Here is an 18,246-nt window from a genome sequence, read left to right on the forward strand (position 1 = left end):
ATAGAAGAGAAAGCTCCGCAGGGACCCGGGGAGAGGCGGGCCACCCTGGCTCCTAGCTCCGGGCAGCGTCCAGGTGGCCTCCTTGAAGGGCCCGGGCGGACTGCGGAGCAGCTTTCTTGGAAGGGCCAACTAGGGGCTCACGATCTGCGCGGGGCTTGGCAGGAGCAGGTTCGGAAAGGGGTAGGGTGTGTTGGAGTGCTTACTTTGTCCGGGACGGGGGAGTTGAGGAAAACCACCGCCCTGAATGGAGGCGGAGGCTCTTGTAGAGCAGGTGAGGGGCCCACGGACTCCCTCGGAGCTTGCAAGAGGAGGGGTAGTGCCCGAAGTGATAAGCGCGGTGGGTGGCATGTACAGTGAGCTGTACCCACAGGTTGTTTGCAGAACCTGTTGGTCGTAGCACATTACGTTCCAGTCCGTGGGGGCAACTTGGCTGTGGTTGGGCAAACAGCAGGTGCCAGGGCTCAGAGGGACTGGGCATGAATGGAGGGACAGGTAGGCGTGCATCTGGTGCTTCTCTGAAGGTGTGTGTAGGGTAAGCCCCACATTTGCATTCCGTTGCTTCTGTCCCCTTTAAAGATTGTTATTCAGCTAGGAGCATTCAATTCCTGAATTCCAGGCCTCTGGCTCCAAGATCCTTTCGCTGTTGCCCATCCCTCAGTTACCTTCCCTCTTCAGTGTTAGAAGTGGCTTCTTTCCCCTTGGGTCATTTCTTACACTATAAGAACAGACTTTGCTCCCTCTCTCATTTTATAGTCCCCCTTTTGCCTTGATCTCCCTCCCCCTTCAGCTAGGACCCACTTCTCTTCATAGTGGAACTTCTCTGGAGAGCTGACTATACCTATTCCTTTAGAGCATCCCTTCTGTTTTGCAGCCCACTTGACTGGGAAACTTCCCTGAAACTGCAGCTCATGCAGTCAGGGCTCGTTATTTGCACACCCTTCCATTCTCTGCCCACCTCTCTCCATTCTCCTCCTAGAATCAGTGTCCTTCCTTGACTTCTCCTGGTTTTCTTTTCCCCTTCCTGGCTGCCTCTTCCTTAGTCGTCTTCCTCTTCTGCTTCTTCTTCTTCTTCTTTCTTCTTTCTTCTTCTTCTTCGACAACCCCTTCACTCATTTCTACATGCTGTAGGCCCTGCATGCCCCATCTCTGTCCTCAGTCCCCTCCTTTCTCCTCACTCCCCAGCTTTGCTTTCCCCTTTGTCCCCTCTATTCACTCTCCCTTGCCCCAGTTTTCATTTTTCCTTAGGATTTAAAAAAGCAAGTATTAATTCATAAACACACAGATCTTACATGTTTTCATTCTCATGATTTTAAGTAGCTGATTTTATCTTGGGCCCCAGCCACTCTGTAGCCACCTATCTGATTTATGATGTCCTGGTTGACAAAAAACTTAATGTGGATGGAACAGAACCCAGACTGCACTCCCCAGATATGATCCTCTCCAGGCCTTTTGAGTGTTGCTTAGAATCTACTCACCTTTTTAAGACAAGTGGCATCAACTCCTTCCTTTCCCCCTTTTTCCGAATCCAGTCCAAGAGGAAGTCCTTTTAGTACTTTCCACAAAATCTAGATCAGTCCTGTTCTCCATTCTCTGACTCCTTGTTACCACCCCAGGTTATTGCCCTAGGCTTCCTGCCCCAGGCCAAGGCATCTTTTAAGTCTTGTCTGAATCCTATAGTAGCAGAGAGTAGCCACTAATGGGATAATGGGCTAATGCTTTTCCCATCTGCATGTGTCCTCTGATCTATTTTAACAAGAATAATGCTGAAATTTTTGATTATATCACCTTATTCCACTAAAACCATTGATGGCTCTCTATTGCACTTGAATAAAATCTCAAAACTTTCTCCTGGTCATTCAGACCCTCTGTGATCTGACCTTGCTGACCTCCCCAGCCTTATATTGACCACTATCTCCTTGTATGCTCCCTGACAGACATCTGAATCATATCTGTCTGTCCAACAGCCTAGGCATTTTCCTGCTCCAGGGCCTTTGCTTGCTTGTGCTATCTTCTCTGCCTGAGGATTTTCCCAGTGCCTTCACTGGGCTGGCTGTGCTCCTTACTTTTCAGGTCTCATCTTAAATATAACTTCCTCAAATGCCTTCCCAGTGTAGGTAGAGGGGCCCTCCTCTCCTGTAATTCATTATAGCATCTGGTTCACTTTCTTCATTATATTTATCAGAGGCCATAACTGTTAAAATTGTCCTAACTTTGTTTACTTGATTTTGTCTGGCTTCTAAGACTTTGTCTGGAACTTTGACTGAATGGCCTGCTGCTCTATCTGGAGCATTGAGCACAGGGCTTGGCATGTAACTGATGCTCAGGAAATTGGAGCCAGGTGGGAAGGATGGGACTGGGCAAAAAGAGATGGATATTGCAGTTAGCACAGGAGCCCCTTTAATCTTCAAGCGTCTTTGAGGATTTTATTTTTGTTCCTCAAAAGCAGTTGTGCAAATTGCTGCAAGAATCTGAGAGAGCCAGTGGGATGTGAAAAAGGGAAGTAGAAGTTGGGTGCAGTGGCACATGCCTGTAATCCCAGCAGCTTGGGGGCTGAGGGCAGGAGGATCACAAGTTCAAAGCTAGCCTCAGCAACTTAGTGAGGCCCTAAGCAGTTTAGTGAGACCCTGTTTCAAAACAAGAAATTAAAAAAAGGACCAGGGATGTGGCTCAGTGTTGAGCATCCCTAGGTTCAATCCCTGGGGGTGGGGGAGAAGTGAAGAAAGTACAGGTGGCTTGAGGTCAGGCTTCTACACCTTGGGGTGTTCCAGTGTGTGGAGTCTGTGTGGGTCACTGTGGGTTGAGGGCAAATGATTTCCTTTGCATTATTTGGTGGAAATCTGGGCTGCTTCATGAAAACAGATTTTAAGTAGCTGATTTTATCTTGGGCCCCAGCCACTCTCTGTAGCCACCTATCTGATTTTTGTCCCCTCTATTCACTCTCCCTTGCCCCAGAAGGGAGATTCTCCATTTCTGGAGAGGTGTATAGCCTGGGATTCATTTCAGCCTATACCCTTGGGTGGTTGCTGGGTGCTCAACCTAGGGGTCAGGGATTTGGAGAGGAAGAAGAAGCTGAAACTACGGGGGTCTCTATAGACTTTTTTTTTTTGGTGGTCATGCTGGGGATTGAACCTGGGGCCTTGTGCATGCCAGGCAACCACTCTACCGACTCAGCTATATCCCCAGCCCTCTCTGTAGTCTCTTACCTTTCTACCCACAGCTCTTCTGTTTGCATGGATGAATCACGTGACTGGTACTCTCAGAAAGGAGGACTGAGAGCCAGGGGACCTCAGATCTGGGAAGGAGGAGAGCTTAGCCTTTGACAGGGGAACTGGGGATAGATTGAAGTCACACCACAAGTTGAATGCTGGAACTCAGGGCTGGTGATTCGGATCTGGGGTCAAGTGGGTACATTTAGGAAAGGCCTTGAGCTGGAATAGGTAGGAACAAGGATGGCATCCTGGGATGGAGAAATCTGGCAGAGACCAAGAGGCTAGGACGAGGCTCTGGTATGCTCACTGGGTGTCAGGCATTGTTCTAAGGACTTTGCAAAATTAACTCCTTTAATCCTCTTACCAGCTCTGTAAGGTCAGTCTTACTCCCGTTTTATGGATGGGCAGACCGAGGCACAGTCATACAACTAGCAGTGATGGTGTGCGTTCTAGTTCACTCTGCTGCTTCTCTCATGCCTCTCATAAATGTGCCACCTGAGGACTCCTGAACAAACAAGGGGTTTTTCCTGATTCCCGGAGGTGCCTGGCTTGGGGAGCTGAGGAGACAGGAGAGAAGTCATATCCTCTAAGGTGGAAGGGATCCTGGTGTGAAGTAGGTGAAAAAATTTTCTGCTTCATGTCCTGCTTTTTCTTCTAGGAGGGGCTCTGAACCCAGCTCATGTAGTTGGGCATGATGCATACTGTGATTTCAGGGTGCTGTGGAGGTCTACTGCTTCAGATCCAAAAACCTGTTAGAATGTCACCTCCCTGGGTATAGCATTCCTTCTTTGTTGTCTCTTAAAATGCCTGGAGAGGACAGGGAGGTCAGGTAGGGTCTCTGCAGATAGCTGGCCCGTTTGGGATTCAATATAGAATGCTGTTAGGTAGAGCTTCAGGCTTGGCCCTGAGAAACATGGCTGGAGTCTGAGTTGGACTGAGTTGAATGTGGGAACAGAATTGGGGGAACAGAGAGATGGAAACTGGAAACAGCTGTTTGCTCCAAATTCTGAGCCTCAGAGTTTTGGGGATCTGTTTATCTGTCTGAGCATGTCTTGCCAGCTCCACAGGAAGAGAGGGTCTGTCAGCATTCTCTTCTGCATTTGGGGAAACTGAGGCACCGGGCAAACATATTATCGAAAGCTCACCAGGCCCCAGGGTTGTCAGTAGGCCCATGGAGGAGGCCTTTCCATAGCACCTAAGTCCTTGTCCACTGTGTTAAAGGGAAGGCTGTGGCAGAGCCTCAGGTGGGCAGGCTAGAGCTGAGGGCAGACTTCCTGACAGCTGGGCACTGGACCTTGTTAGCTGTCAGTGGCACCTGGCATCTCCTGAGTCCCAGCCTGGTTTTCAGAGCCAATGAGGACAAAGGACATGGTCCCCACTCTCCAGGAAATAAAAGTGAGCCTGCCAGCTGTGATATAATGAGGTGCAGTTCAAACTAGCTTCCTGAAGGAGGTGGTGCTTTGAGAGGGTCCTAGAGTTCTGGGTGGCTGTGCTGACAAAGGAGGAATGGCATTCCCAAGGCAGAGGGGGATCCCAGACCTGGAGAAGTGGGTTGAAGTTAGGCTGGGGCAAGCTTGACTGCCAAGCTGCTGAGTCTAGACTTGTACTAGGCCCCAGCGAGCCATTGAAGGTTATAGGTTGTGATTGCCATGACTTAATTAAACGGTGGTCTATAAAAGTGCTTCTCAAAACTCAAATACATGCGCATCACCTGCACAGCTTGTTAAAATGCAGGTTGGTCCTGTCTGATTCAGAGGTCTGGGGTGAGGCCTGAGACTCTGCATTTCTAACGAGCGCCTGGGCAGTTCAGTGCTGCTGGTCTAGGGGCTCCGATTTGTGTAGTGAGGATTTAGACTGGAGTCCTAAGGAACCTGTGCAGTTCAGGCGGGACTTGGAACAGGTAAAGGGGACCATCTCAATTCCTATGAACCATGTAGGGAGCTGCCTGTGTGGGGATTTGAGGGTGCAGGTGAGACTGGGGGGGAAGGGCAGAGAAGAGCACAGTAGATGCTGGGTGAGGGGCCTCTAGAGGTGTGAGTCTCACCTGGGAAACCAGGCTTGATTTCTAGGGCTCCTGACTGGGAGGAGCTTCCAAGACCACAGCGGGTGTTTGGGGTGACTCTGTTCCTGGGCAGAGTGACATGCAAATGACATGCAGGGCACCTTATCTCTGCCCACAGCCAAGCTGGGTGCTGCGCATAGCCAATCTGTGGTGAGCACCCTTCCTCCAGCCAGGGTGGGGTGAAAGATTGGGGAAACAGCTGACTCCGGCCTCCAGTCCCAGCTGTACATCTCTGAAAAGCCCCTGGAGTGTCCCCAGCTGTGGACCATCATCCCTGGCATGTGCCCTGTCTGTTCCTCTGGCTGGGTGTGAATCCTGGGTGCTGCTGCCGATGGTCACTTGAGCTGCTGTTGGGGTTTTATCCCACTCTGGCTGTTCCCCCAGCAGACCTGGGCGTTGAGGGCCCTGGATGCTTCTCTCTGCTTTGCCCCTGGCTGGGCCCCTACAGGCAAGTGTCTGCTCTCCTTTGAGGCCTCAGTTTCCTTGTCTATAAACTGAGAGATGTTCAGTCCTGGGGGAAGGGAGGGATGTCACAGGGTTTGTTGAGTGGGGCACTGCATCTTCTCCAGAGTGGCAGCTTAACATATTTTAGTTTTGGTTTAATATTTAAAATTCGCATGCTAAGTAATGGAGTAGAAGGACCAGCTTGCACGAATAAACTGTCCAACTTGTACAAATAAGCCGTCCAACTTGCTTTGGGGGTCTCCTAAGGCTCCTTGTTCCTTAGGCTCTGCACTGAGATCACTGGTAGCTGAGGTCCCCCCAGACACTGGCAGGGGAGTACATTCTCTAGGAGGAGGATAGGGAGGCCAGACATGGAGGGCAGAGGTTCTGTTATGCTAGGTAGTGCCCAGAGGTGCTGTCAGGGCAAGGGTTCACTTGCTCTCAGGCTCCCCAGGTGTCCCACCTGCCTCTTCAAAGGAGGTTAAGGCCAAGCCAGTCTTACCCGCTACCTCTGTGCCGGGCTGTCCTGAAGGGGTGGATGGGGCAGCATTTCTCTGACTGTTCTGGGAAACCTCAAGGGTTCTGGGGACAAATAACAGTAGAAAGTGGCAAATCTACTCCATCTGTGGGAGATTTACAATGGATTTAGGAGCATTAAAGGCTCTGACAAGTCCTGTAGAAGGAAACCATTTTGTATTTCCCAAACTGAGTCAACCAAGGAAGTCTTTTTTTGAAGACTCCCTAATAATATCTCACTGACTCTGAAGACACCTGTTGGGAACAGCTGATATAGAAGGATGCTGTATGTTGGGATACCACAAACATGGTTGATGCGCAGGCCCACATATGCCAGGGAGGAAAGGAAGGATGGAGAGATGGCTTCCTGGAGAGGTAGACTCAGTGACAGGCACATTTGGACAATCAGAGGAAGAAAAGGGCACTACAGAGGGAAGGGCAGGCTGGACAGTACCTGGTTCAGAGCCAACTCTGGGCTCTTGCGGTCATGGCTCTGCTTCACTGAGCAAGTGACTAAGGGGCCTGGATGGACCTATCAGATGTCCAGGACCTGGTGGTGACTGTGCCTGGATCTTCTGGATTCTGCGAGGGTCTCCTGCTCTATACCTCTCTGCTACCTCCCCTTAACAGCAGGGTTAAGCTTTTTTGCCCCGAGTTTCCCTGTGCCTCAGTTTCCCCATTTGTATCATGGGGATAATGTCACCCCTCCCCCTTGTAGGGTTGTGACAGTCAAACACCGGCTGGCTGTTGTTACTGGTGTGATTCAAGGATGGAGGTGGTATCTCCAGGAGGGACCTGGGGAAGAGGATCGTCATCACAGACATGTGGAGGCAAGGTATAAGAAGCAGCCGAGAGCAGACTAAAGCTTGGGGTGGGGTCCTGGTTAGAGCAGAGCCGTCCTTAGAGGAGAAGGAGGAGTGAAGGCAAGGGCAGCCAGGACTGGCTCCCTGGAGGAGTGGCCTGCAGGGTGGGGAAGCAGAATGAGAACTCACAGGCTTGGATCTGGGAGTCTGAGGATTCTGCTGGGTATGTGTAGGATACCAGTGGCCTGCGGGCAAGTGGGAGGTGACAGGGACCTGCCTTCATTTGTTAGGCCACAGGGAGCCATTAAAAGTTTTGGATGTGATCAGAGCAGTGCTTAGTGAGAAACACAGCAGGGACATGCAGTGATGGTAGCAGGGGTGCAGGACCCTCTCCCCTACCCACCCAATAATAGTGGTGCTCCTTAAAGCATGGGAGGGGGCTGGTTGCTTATATGATCCTTGTCTTTAGATTCTTGATCATTTACCCAGAATGTTTAGAATCTTTCCCTGTTGTCTTCCCTGGGAAGGGTGTGGTCAGTGGAGGAGGTGGGAGGGAGGAGAGTTCCAGGGTCCCTGTCCCTACTGTCCCCCTATCCCCTGTGTCTGGTGGGGACAATCAGTGAGGCTACCCTGCCTTGCCCTTCTATGTCTGGTTTCCTTTGCAGTGTGAGGACTCTTTGTTCTGCAGCTCAGGTGAGGGGACAGGTGTGGCATTTCAAACAGTGTAGGAGGAGGAGCTGGGATGGTGCAATGTCAGGTGCTGACAGGCTGGTGTGGGTGACTGACACGCAACCTCGGAGAGGCCTAGGAGTGGATGCTCTGGGATTCTTCATCCAGCCCCAGCTACGCTCCCGTGTCCTCCTTTGCCCCTTGTTCTTTCTTCCTCAAATAGGCGGGGGCCCAGGGCTCTCTCCAAGTCCAGGGGTGGAGGATGAAGAACAAAGGAAAACATTTGGGTTGAAGCAGAGTTGGGTGGCCTGGCTGTCCTGCCCTGCTAGGTCAGATCCCTGAATCTTCTACCTACTTCTTAGGGGAGGGTTTTAAGGCCCTTGTGACTTGAGACCAGGAGAAGCAGCACTTGGAAATGAGTTGGAATTTATTAGAAAACAAAGAACCTAGCCACCCCCTTGTTCACTGTGTGCCAGGCCCTGGCGGATACACAGTTCCTTGCCTTCCCACGTAGCCTGGGAGGCCTGGTGAGATGAGACACAGATGAGACACTGTCAGTGGCAGTAAATGGAATGGTGAGGGTCAAACTCAGGTTCTGGGACATCTGGCCTTATGCCCTTTCCTTACCCAACAGCTCTCTCAGAGTTTGTCCCAAGACGCTCACTTGGGAGTGCTGGCCCAGCTGCCTGTACTTCTGATCCTGGGAGTGGGGTGCTATTCTTTTCAGCTTCGCAAAAAACTAGACCCCAGGTCAGCTGGATTTTAGAGATGACTCAAGCAGGAGACACCCAGGACCACCAAGGGGCAAACACTGTTAGGAAAGTTTTCTAAATGCTGCCTTTCAGTGTTACCCACACAGGGCTCTTTTACTGTCTTTAATTTTGGTAAATTAATTTTAAACAACACCAGGCACAATACAAAACTTTGTGAGTTAAAGGTTTGGAGTCTAGGAAGTAACTCAAGGAGAATCAATGAACTTGACTATTACTGGATTAAAAAAAAAAGTGAGGCCTGAGGCTTAGTATCTTATGGAATAGATATCGAAGTGCATTTTGTCAGATGGCAGGTTGTGGAGACTCCTGCGACCTCAGTTTCCTCCTCTGTAGCACAGGGGCACTGATGTAAGGATTAATTGAAATATTTCATGGGGAAGTACTTAGCACTATGTTTTGTAGCTCGAATGTGCTCAGTGAAGAATAGCGATAACAATGATGGCAGAATGTTAAGAATGACCCTTTTTGACTTCAAAAGCTTGAGAGTTATTAAGTCTCTTTGAACTCAACAAAAGGACTTGAAAAATGTTTATCATCCAAACTCAGCATCTAAACTCCGTAGGTGTTTTATGGATTACACCTCAGGCCGGGGCCCATGCGTGCACTTTCTATGAACACCTTTCTATGGACACTTTCTATGAACACCTGGTTTTTCAGACCTTCTGGCACTTGCTTGGGACGCTGTGCTTCAGGCTGGGATGTTTTGTAGAGTCCTTTGGAGGCTGGTTCTGTGCACTTGTTAGGTGAGAATGGACAGGGCACCCTGAAGTCACTAGGAAGGGGCAATTTGTTGCCAGTGAGAGAAGTGACTGTCTATAGGGAATAAAAAACTAGTCTTTTTGAATTTTCATTTGTGCTGGCAAAAGTAATGACGTCACATCACTGACCCTGTTTATGGGGAGAAAAGCAAGGGTGAAGGGCTATGGCCTGGCACAATGTGGCTGACAAGCCTAAGCCAGCACTTGAGGCAGGGAGACTAGGCTGGCCTGCAGCCCACCTAGCTAAGCATTCGGACCAGGAGGCAGGTGGCCTCCTGGTGGCAGCCCCAGGTTTTGGCAGTGCAGCTGGGGTGAGTCACCAGGCTTTGGGATGACTCTGCCAACCCAGAGTGCCTGGCACAATGTGTTCAGTGTCAGTATGTGGGTAAGACAGGAGGGGTAAGACAGGGAAAGTACCAAGCCCAGGGCAGTCCCTGTACCTGCCACCCTAGGAGGTAGAGTGGGGACTTAGAGCTGAGCAAGGGTTGAGCCCTGCTCTACCACTCCCTCTCTCTGGGTGGCCTTCATCCTGTCGGTGAGTTTCTCGGAGCTGGTTTCCTCATCTGTACAATGGGTAGCTATACAGTGAAAATGAAATAGTGCAGTGAATGAAGAGCCCAGCCCAGGGCCTGGCACAGGAAGCACAAAATAAATAGCAGTTTGCTTTGAGGTACATTTGGTGGCTGGAGTTTTGGGGGAAGTTTTCTTTCTTTCTTTTTTTTTTTTTTGTGATCATGCATGCTGCCTATGCTCTGTGATACACTGTGCTGTGTGGAGACTACAGAGAGGTAGTATTCCTGGAAAATGGTTTATGGTGAAAGAGGATCCCTCCTCCCCCTGCAAACATTCCTTGGACCCAGCAAACCTCAGACAACTCTGCCATTGCGGCTGTGAGGTCTCTTTGCAGTCAGGGAGCACAAGTCCCAGGCTGGGCCCAGTGGGGGCCTCATGGCCTAGGAGAGAAGATAGACTTGCAGGAGACACCCCCTCCCCGGAGCTGGAGTCAAGCACAGTTGGGCTTTGTGCAGAGTCACGAGGGACCACCAAGGGGAAACTGCACCCCAGCTGAGCTGCTCCCACAAGCTTCGGTTCTTGTCAGTGGTTTTGAAAGAGTTGTGGAAAGTGCTGACTGGCTGTCCTCCTTAACCCCGGCACTGTGAGGCTGTGGCTGCTGGCAGGGAAAGGGGAGAAGCCTCAGGGCCCAGCCACCCCCTCGTCTGTTAGCTCATACTTCCCAGGCGTCCAGTGCCTGATCTGCACAAAGGGTGTATCTCTGTGCTCGTGGGTGGCACTGGGGACACTGAATCACCTAGGGACAGGTCGGGTGCCTTCAGGTGATGCCTGATGCAGGGGCTGGCTTGGGGAGGGTGCATGCAGGGTCCTGTGAATGGAAGCCACCTAAAGGGATGCTTGCCCAACTCTGGTGATGGCTTTGAGGAGGGAACAGGGCTCAGGAATCAGGCCCGTGGTGCCCACCTTGCACTTGTGGGTCCTGCACCAAGGTATTTGAGCTAGTTTTTCCTTTTTTCACATCACAGGATTGTTGTGAAGTGCAGAGTGAGGTGGCCAGTTGACTCAGTTACAACCAGTCTTGGTTCCTCCCAGTGGTCATGACTGGGCACTCAAGTCATCCTGGCCAGCTCTGGCCCCCATATCCTGCCGTTCAGCAAGTCCCTAGGAGGTCAACACAGCACTCTCACTTCCTCTGTTCCACTGTCATCTATGTGTAAGGAGGTAAGGGAAGGCAGAGAGGCCTTCCCTTACCTCCTTACATAGAGCGGTTCCCTGTCCCTCCACCCTGACTTCTTTTCTTTATGGCACTTGTTACCTGGACTTGCCAGGTCCTTTAGGGATTGGCTTCTGGTTATTGCAGTATCTGAGAGCCTGATGCCTGCCCCAGAGTAGCAGTTGCTGAACTGCTTTAGATGTGGGAATAATCTGTCCCCTGCCACCTGCCCCTCTCCATTCTTTCTCAAACCTTGGCTGTGCTTACCTCCAGTCTTCTCAGCACCTGCCATGCCTGTAGACCTGGGTCCTTTGAGGTGGAGCTGACACATGTCCCCACCCACAGGTCCTAGGCCTACTCAGATTCCACACCCAGCAGGGCGCAGCCCACGGAGGATGAAGTGCCCATGCTGTTTTTTGAGTGGCTGTTTGGCCTGCCTGCCTGCCTCTCCTGCTTTTCTGGAGGGCTGAGACGCTGCCTCACTGCCTTGGGTGCGGGTGGAGGGTCTTGTGTTCTCTAGCGGGCTCAGGCAGTCCTGTCCTGTGAGAGTGCTGCTGTGCACACCTGTGTGGCTGACGTCTGGAAGCTCAGCGCGCTGTCCACGCCCCAGGGGTGGGGCTGGGGAAGGCCCTGCGCGGAGGTGGGAGATGCCTCCGACTCCCAGGGCGGGTGCTGCAACTACCGAGGGAGGTCAGGTGAGTGCTGCGGCTTGGGACCTGGGGCTTTGGAGTTTCGGGGCCTTGCCAGGTGGTTTGACCGCACTGGTCTCCTCTGTTGAGGGTTGCTCTTGTAAGTAGTGCCTGGGAGCCTTGGTGCTTGTGGCTCCCCTTCCTGGAGCTCTCATCGTGGAAATCTGACTCCTTCCCCAGCCCACCTCTTTTAGATAGATAACTTTTTATACCCTCCTTGGAATTTCCCGTGGCGACCCTTAGCACTGTTTATTCTACTCATGAGTTAAGAAGCCATGAGCTTTAGGGCAGCCCTGTCTCTTTAAGTCATTCCTCTGTCCTCCTAGGGGCTAGTAGAGCTCCGTGCAAGACTGAATCCTGGGGGAGACAAAAATACAAATATAGTTTTCTCTGAGGACTTGTGAGAGGAAACTTAAGACCCAGTAGAGATCAGGGCAGGTGTAATGGTAATTCCTATTTTACAGATGAGAAAAAAAGACTTTTTGAGAACACTCTGAGCTAGACCCCATCCCTGCAGCCTGATACTTCCCCTGTGGGAGCACCCCCAGAGAGAGGTTGGGCCTTGGGCTGGAGTAGGCCTTGGAGGCAGAGAAAGGGGAGGAGGATGTGGATATGCTTGGTGCATGAGCAAAGGCAGGTGAGGACACCTGTCTGGCTTCAGGTGTATTACAGACATGGAGTGAAGATGTCTTTGGTAGCCAGGCAGAGGCGGCATAGAGGGAGACCTCCAGCTAAACTGTAGGCTGGGGTCATGTTTGCCACTGCTACATAACACATCCTGAATATCTCTGGGCTGTCCTACAGTCTGCATTTGGAGCCTGCTTTAGAGAAGTGGATACATGTTAGCATCATGCAAGGCCTAAAATAATATCCATATTTGGGTCTCATCCCAAGGAGTCTGATTTAAATGATGTGGTGTAGGTATGGGTTGTTTGTAAAAATCTCCATGTGAGTCTAATGTGCTGACTGGGAAGCAGTTCCTGTCTCCCCGGCCTTATAAGCTGCTGGGCCTAGGACAGGCTCCCCGCCCACTGTACCTTAGTACTACATTTCAGAACAGAGTGGGCTGAGATCCTCAGTGGGATGGGGACTTCTGGAAAGAGAGTTGCTGACTATTAGTTATCTATTGCCAGGTAATAAAGTAGCCCAAAATTAGTAGTTTAAAACAGTGATGAATTTTTATTATCCTCAGGGTTGTGGTTGTAGCTCCGTGGTAGAACATTTGCCTAGCATGGGCTGGATCCTGGGTTTAGTCCTTAGCAACATTCACATGTGCGTGCGTGCGTACTGTGCGCGCACACACACATGACCTCATTTATATAACATTATTATTCTCCATTAATATGGGTCAAGAATTGGGAACAGTTTACCTGGATGGTTCTGGCTCAGGGGTCTCCCAGGAGGCTGTAGTCACCATATTGGCCAGCACTCTAGTCATCTGAAGATCTGCTTCTAGGCAGTTCACTTTTGCTTGGCAAGCTGGTTTGGCTATTGTGGGGAGAACTCAATTCCTAGTCTGTGGGCTTCTCCATAGGGTTGCTGGAGGGTCTTCAGGACATGATGACTATCTTCCCCCACTGTAAGTACTCCAGGTGAGTGAGGTGGAAATTTATCTAATCTCAGAAGTCACAGTCCATCATTTCTGCAATATCCTATTAGTTACAAAGGTGGGCTTGTGGGAGGAAGGGACTACACTAGGGTATGAATACTAGGACAGAAGCATCATTGGGGCCATCTTGAAAGCTAGTGGCCACACAGGTTGTCCTAGAGTTGCACTTGCAGCTTCATAACCTTGTCTCATTGGTCCAAGTGCAGCCAGCAAGGGGGATCCTGGGCTGATCCTTCTCTCCCAATGCCCCATTCCTCCTTTCCCATAGCAGTGTTCCTGTGGGGTGGGGTGGGGTGGCTCTCTGAGACCTGACAATCCTTCTGTGCAGTCATCTTGCAGGAGGCTCTTGGACCTCTCTACTGGTAGATTTACCCCATCCTCACCCACATATGGTCACCTGGTCCTGTCTTCCCTGGGTAACTGCCATTAGTATGCAGACTGGGCTCTGCAGGATAACGTAAGAACCATTGCTGCTCTGTGGCTGGCTCTGGGGTAAGCACTGTGCATGCATTGTCACATTCAACTCTCTACTGATGAGGAAATTGAGGCTTAGTTTTCCTATCAAATAAGTGGTGGAGATTCAAACCATTGATATTCAAAAGCAAGTGATCAGACCCCAGGATCTGCATGGAAACCATGGTGCTATAAGGAGGGGATAGCAATTCATTTATTTTATTCAATTGGGTCGTCAAGTGAAACATAAAGAAGTGTGCTTTTGTTATTGTGAGAGAGAGAGATGTCTCTTCCTGGGATTCCCCTGGGGCTTGGGCACCTCAGAACTGGTACCCTTGTCTTGAGACTGGTTTTTCCTCTCTGGGTTTCAGCTTTGACAGAGACCTTTTTCTAGGGGAGTGAATGGCTGTGAGCACTGTCTTCTCTTGGTCCTCCTCTGCCTATAGCTTGGTCTGCCATCACCAAGGGAAGTCTTGCACCAACTTAATCACCAGGGCAGTGACTGGTTCTCTAATGTCTCTATACTTGTGTGGTTGATGGCTTCCTGGAGGGGAACTCAAGAGTTGTTGTGTCAGGCCCTTCTCAAAGGGAGAAAATCCAGATGGTCGTATCCTGAGAGTTGCTTAGAAAGCTTCAGGAGACTGGAGACATAGCAGCTGGTGGATAGGATCTGGGGTCAGGGCTGTCCTTACTCAGGGTAGGGGTGAGTGTCACCATTATATAGATGGGAAAAAATGAGACTCAAGCACTACTCTTCAAGACCACACTGGTTAGTGGCAAAGGCTGCTGTCTGGGCAATTTGATCTTTTACAGAACTAGCCAGGAGTGGTGTACTTAGCCTGTTAGACCCTGACATTGAGAGGGCATGGTACCTGAATGCCTCTGGAAGATTTGGGACTTGAAGGGACAGAGGTGTGTCCTTCTTGTGGAGAGGAGATTTCCTTCTTGGCTAGCCAGGACATGTGCACACAGACACACACGAAGATGGGAAATCAGGGTGTGGGGTGTGAGCAGCTTGGAGTTGGAGATAGAAGCTAAGCTAGAGTGCTGAGTCAGTATTATTTGAAAGGTTAATAGGAAGCATTCAGAAGAAATGGAAACCAATCCCTGAACTGATGTATTGTCTGAACACAGTTCATGCACTAATTTTTGCTAAAGGTGGGATCTATGGGAGGTGGGGTTGAGGGAACTTTGGGTAAAGCTGTTGGGGTCAGGGTATGGGAGGAAGAACTACAGTCCCAGGCTGTCTTGTGGCTCAACTCCACCTATTTGTCTCATCAAGGTCTCCAACTGAGGGGACCTTTATGTCCATCAAGAAGATCCTATCCTTTCTATGGCTTCTTCCAAAACGTTTTTCCCCTCCTCCACCCACAACTAGGCTTCTGGTTGAGTAGTCTCCTGGGCCTGTCCCTGCAGGGAGCTATACAATTACCTATTCCTCCCAGGGATGCAAGTCCTGGAACAATTAACCTGGGTTGTCTGCAGGCCTATTCTGCCTTGCGGAGCATCCTGGGAGACCAGCCCAGGGTGCTCACCACCCACAGTGTGCCTCCTCGTCCTGCCTACTGATTCCCTGGGGGTGGAGGAGCATTTGGTTCTCGCCCCATGCACTGAGTTAAGGGCTGCCTCTGTCCTTGCAGCACAGGCCTGCCAAGGACTCCTGGCTCCCCTATTACTCTTCTGAATAGGCTTATAAAGCCTTTTAAAGTTGTGCTTTTAGGGACTTTACATATTTAAGGAAGAGATGTGGGTAACAAAGACATTGTGCTTGGAGAGGAGTCCAGGTGCCAGGATGATAGATGGGGCCCTTTCCCTTTTTTTGGCCTGTGAGGGCCAAAGGACACTGCTAGTAGTTGGAGGTCTGTGGAATGAGGCACCTATGCCTTTTCTGGTTCATGAACTTGGAGTTGACTAATGACTAACATCTCTGGTGCCCCCTCATGCTCAATGCTGGGTAGGATGGTCAGGCTGAATCAGTGCTGTGGGGTTCAGACCGAGTTATTACTGGGAGGAGTCAATCGAGCTCAGGTTGTAGGGTACCTGATTGATGTCTGATATTAGGGTTGGGGCCAAGGCCGAGTCTGGGTTTTGAGCTCTCATCAAGATTGGGGGTCTTATACATGAAATGGAGTTCTGGGCCCTTGGAGAGGTGACTCTGACTTCCTATACTGGCCTTTTAAGGGATCTCCCTCCCTTCCCCTCCCACTCTGAGGTGGTCTTTGCAGTTGGCCATACTGTTTACCAGTGTTATCTCATTTAATCCTCCCAGCAGTCCTGCCAGGTAGCTGGATCTTCTGTCATTTTACAGATGGGGAAGTATGGAAGACTAAAGGAGGCTTCAGGTATCAGATGGGACTAAGTCAGGTGAGCCCAGGAAGCAGGGGACAGATGCTGTGTCATTGGAGTGAGTTCAGAGGTGTTGGCCAAGTAGGGTTCAGAGAAGGACAGATAGTAGTCTGGGTGTCACCTGGAAAGCAAGGAAGATACTGAACTGGAGCCTCAGCCCAGGTCTCCAGCCTCCTGGGCCTGTGTTCTCTCCCTTTCCCTTCCTCTTTTGGGCTCAAAGACTTCCTGTGCTTTTTCCCCCAGTCTGGCTCAGTAATCCTGTCCCTTTTGCTTCCTCACTGGCTTGGATGAGGAGGCTGGGGAGGGTCTGGCTGGGAGAGTTGGGGGGGGCCCTCCCTGGGGTGAAGGGGTGGGAGGAGTCTTGCTGTAGACACAGAGCCCCTTTGTCTGCACTGCTGTGCAAAGCAGCTGGTCTGGGATTTCTGGGCATTTTTTACATTGGAAGAATAATTGCATTGTCTGGGGGGACTTGAGAATCCAAATCTGACAGACCTGACAGGCAGTCCAAAGATGTTCCCTGGGCCAGCCCCTGGCTTCCGTCCTTTTCCCTCTCCTTATGTTAGAAGCTTAAGGGAGAGAGGGGTCCCTCTAGGGAAGGTGAGGAGGCTGCTGCCCATAGGTACTCATTATATCTGTTGGGAGGAGAGCATGAAGTCCCCCAAGGTTGGTTGGGAAGGGTTTCAGGTGAGCTGATCTTTGCTGCTGAGGGTACTCTGGACAGGTCTACCATGAGCAAATGTGGGGGCTTAGAGTGTGGGGGAAGACTTCTGGTTGGAAGGCATGTTCCATTTGGAGGGGTTCAGCTGATATAGCCCTAGACCTCAAGGGGGAGGGGGTGAAGTGACAAGTCACTTCAAGTCAATTGCCTTCTCCTGGAAATGGATGAGGAAATTCATCCTGAGGTGGCCCTGAGAAGAGGACAGGGCGCAGGCACTTGACCTATGTGACCTATGTTCAGAGGGCCCAGGGATGGGCAGAATTCTATGTATCTTTGAGGAGGGATGTGGGAACCAGGGAGTCTGGCTCTTGCTGGCATTGTTTTTGTTGAAGTGGCCACTGTTAGGGTGAGGCTGTGGCGGGCTCCAACACTGAGGAAGAAGAGATGCCATAAACCCAGCTGGGCTGTTGGCCCTCCTGTGAGTGATCACTGGGCATGGCCATGCTTACCTGGGGGCCAGTCCAGCCTGGAGCCTGGCCCTGCTCAGTGACCATATAGGGCAACAGCCTCACTGATGAGACTCCAGGCAGCAGGATTTCCTGAGATGCTGGTGCTCTGAGGGCTCTCTGGGGGCTGTTGTAGCACAGAGCCCGTGTGAGGAACTCACAGTTCATGGTGACTGCTGCTTTGGAAAACAGTAATGGAGCAGACCTGGATTCAGCAACATAGCCCTACAGTGACATACTGTGCAGTCCCAGCACCCCCAACGAGGGCATGTCTGTGCTAGGAAGACCCAAGCAACTTCTGACACATGGGAGGGAGGGTGTTTCCCCCAGGTCTTTAGGTTGGCCGTGCTGGGCTGGGAGGCCTAAGACTTTGGTGGAGGTGGGAATCTGTATGTTGGTATTTTGTGGGTGGAAATCAAAGCCAGAAAGGCCACCGGGGTCCAGAAAGTAGAAGGACCAACCTGCCAAGGGCTTCCCTGTGGCTGGCATGAGGTGGATGCTTGATGAATTGCTGAATTCTTTGGTCATACCGTGAGAAGCCTGGCCATACTTGTTTTTGTGAAGATGGGCTGGGGGATGGAGACCAGGCACTGGTGAGGTTCAGAGAGGAGGATGGGGGCCTTGTGGGAAAGTTGGGTTTGAAAATGGCAACAATTTGGGCTGTAAGTGTGATGTGGCTTGTCCCAACTGATAAGGAGGGTCTTTCACTAAGGATGCCTCAAGCTTTGAGTCTCAGGACTGCTCAGTGCTCCAGTGATGCATGGGGCAAGTGCAAGGAGATGTACCCATTTCCCCTTCAGTTCTGGGCATTTCCCGGAGCGGCTCAGCAGGGACAGGTGTTAGAGACCAGGACTAACCATCTAACCATGTCTCTAGTATTTGCATGAGGAAGCACTTGTTGCAGGGTTAATTTCTGAGTGACAGTGAAATTGGGAGAACGTTGGGCTGGGGATGTGGCTCAAGCAGTAGCGCGCTCGCCTGGCATGCGTGCGGCCAGGGTTCGATCCTCAGCACCACATACCAAC

General features: G+C 51.0%; 1 protein-coding gene across 3 annotated transcripts in view; it reads left to right on the forward strand.

Annotated features, from left to right (window-relative positions):
* The window catches only part of SMOX (spermine oxidase), a 43,718-nt gene that overhangs the window by 597 nt on the left and 24,875 nt on the right, over positions 1-18,246 (forward strand). The gene's annotated exons all lie outside the window — the stretch shown is intronic.

Source organism: Spermophilus citellus (genome assembly GCF_964194105.1).
Source record: "Spermophilus citellus genome assembly, chromosome: 4".
Classification (NCBI taxonomy): Eukaryota; Metazoa; Chordata; class Mammalia; order Rodentia; family Sciuridae; genus Spermophilus; species Spermophilus citellus.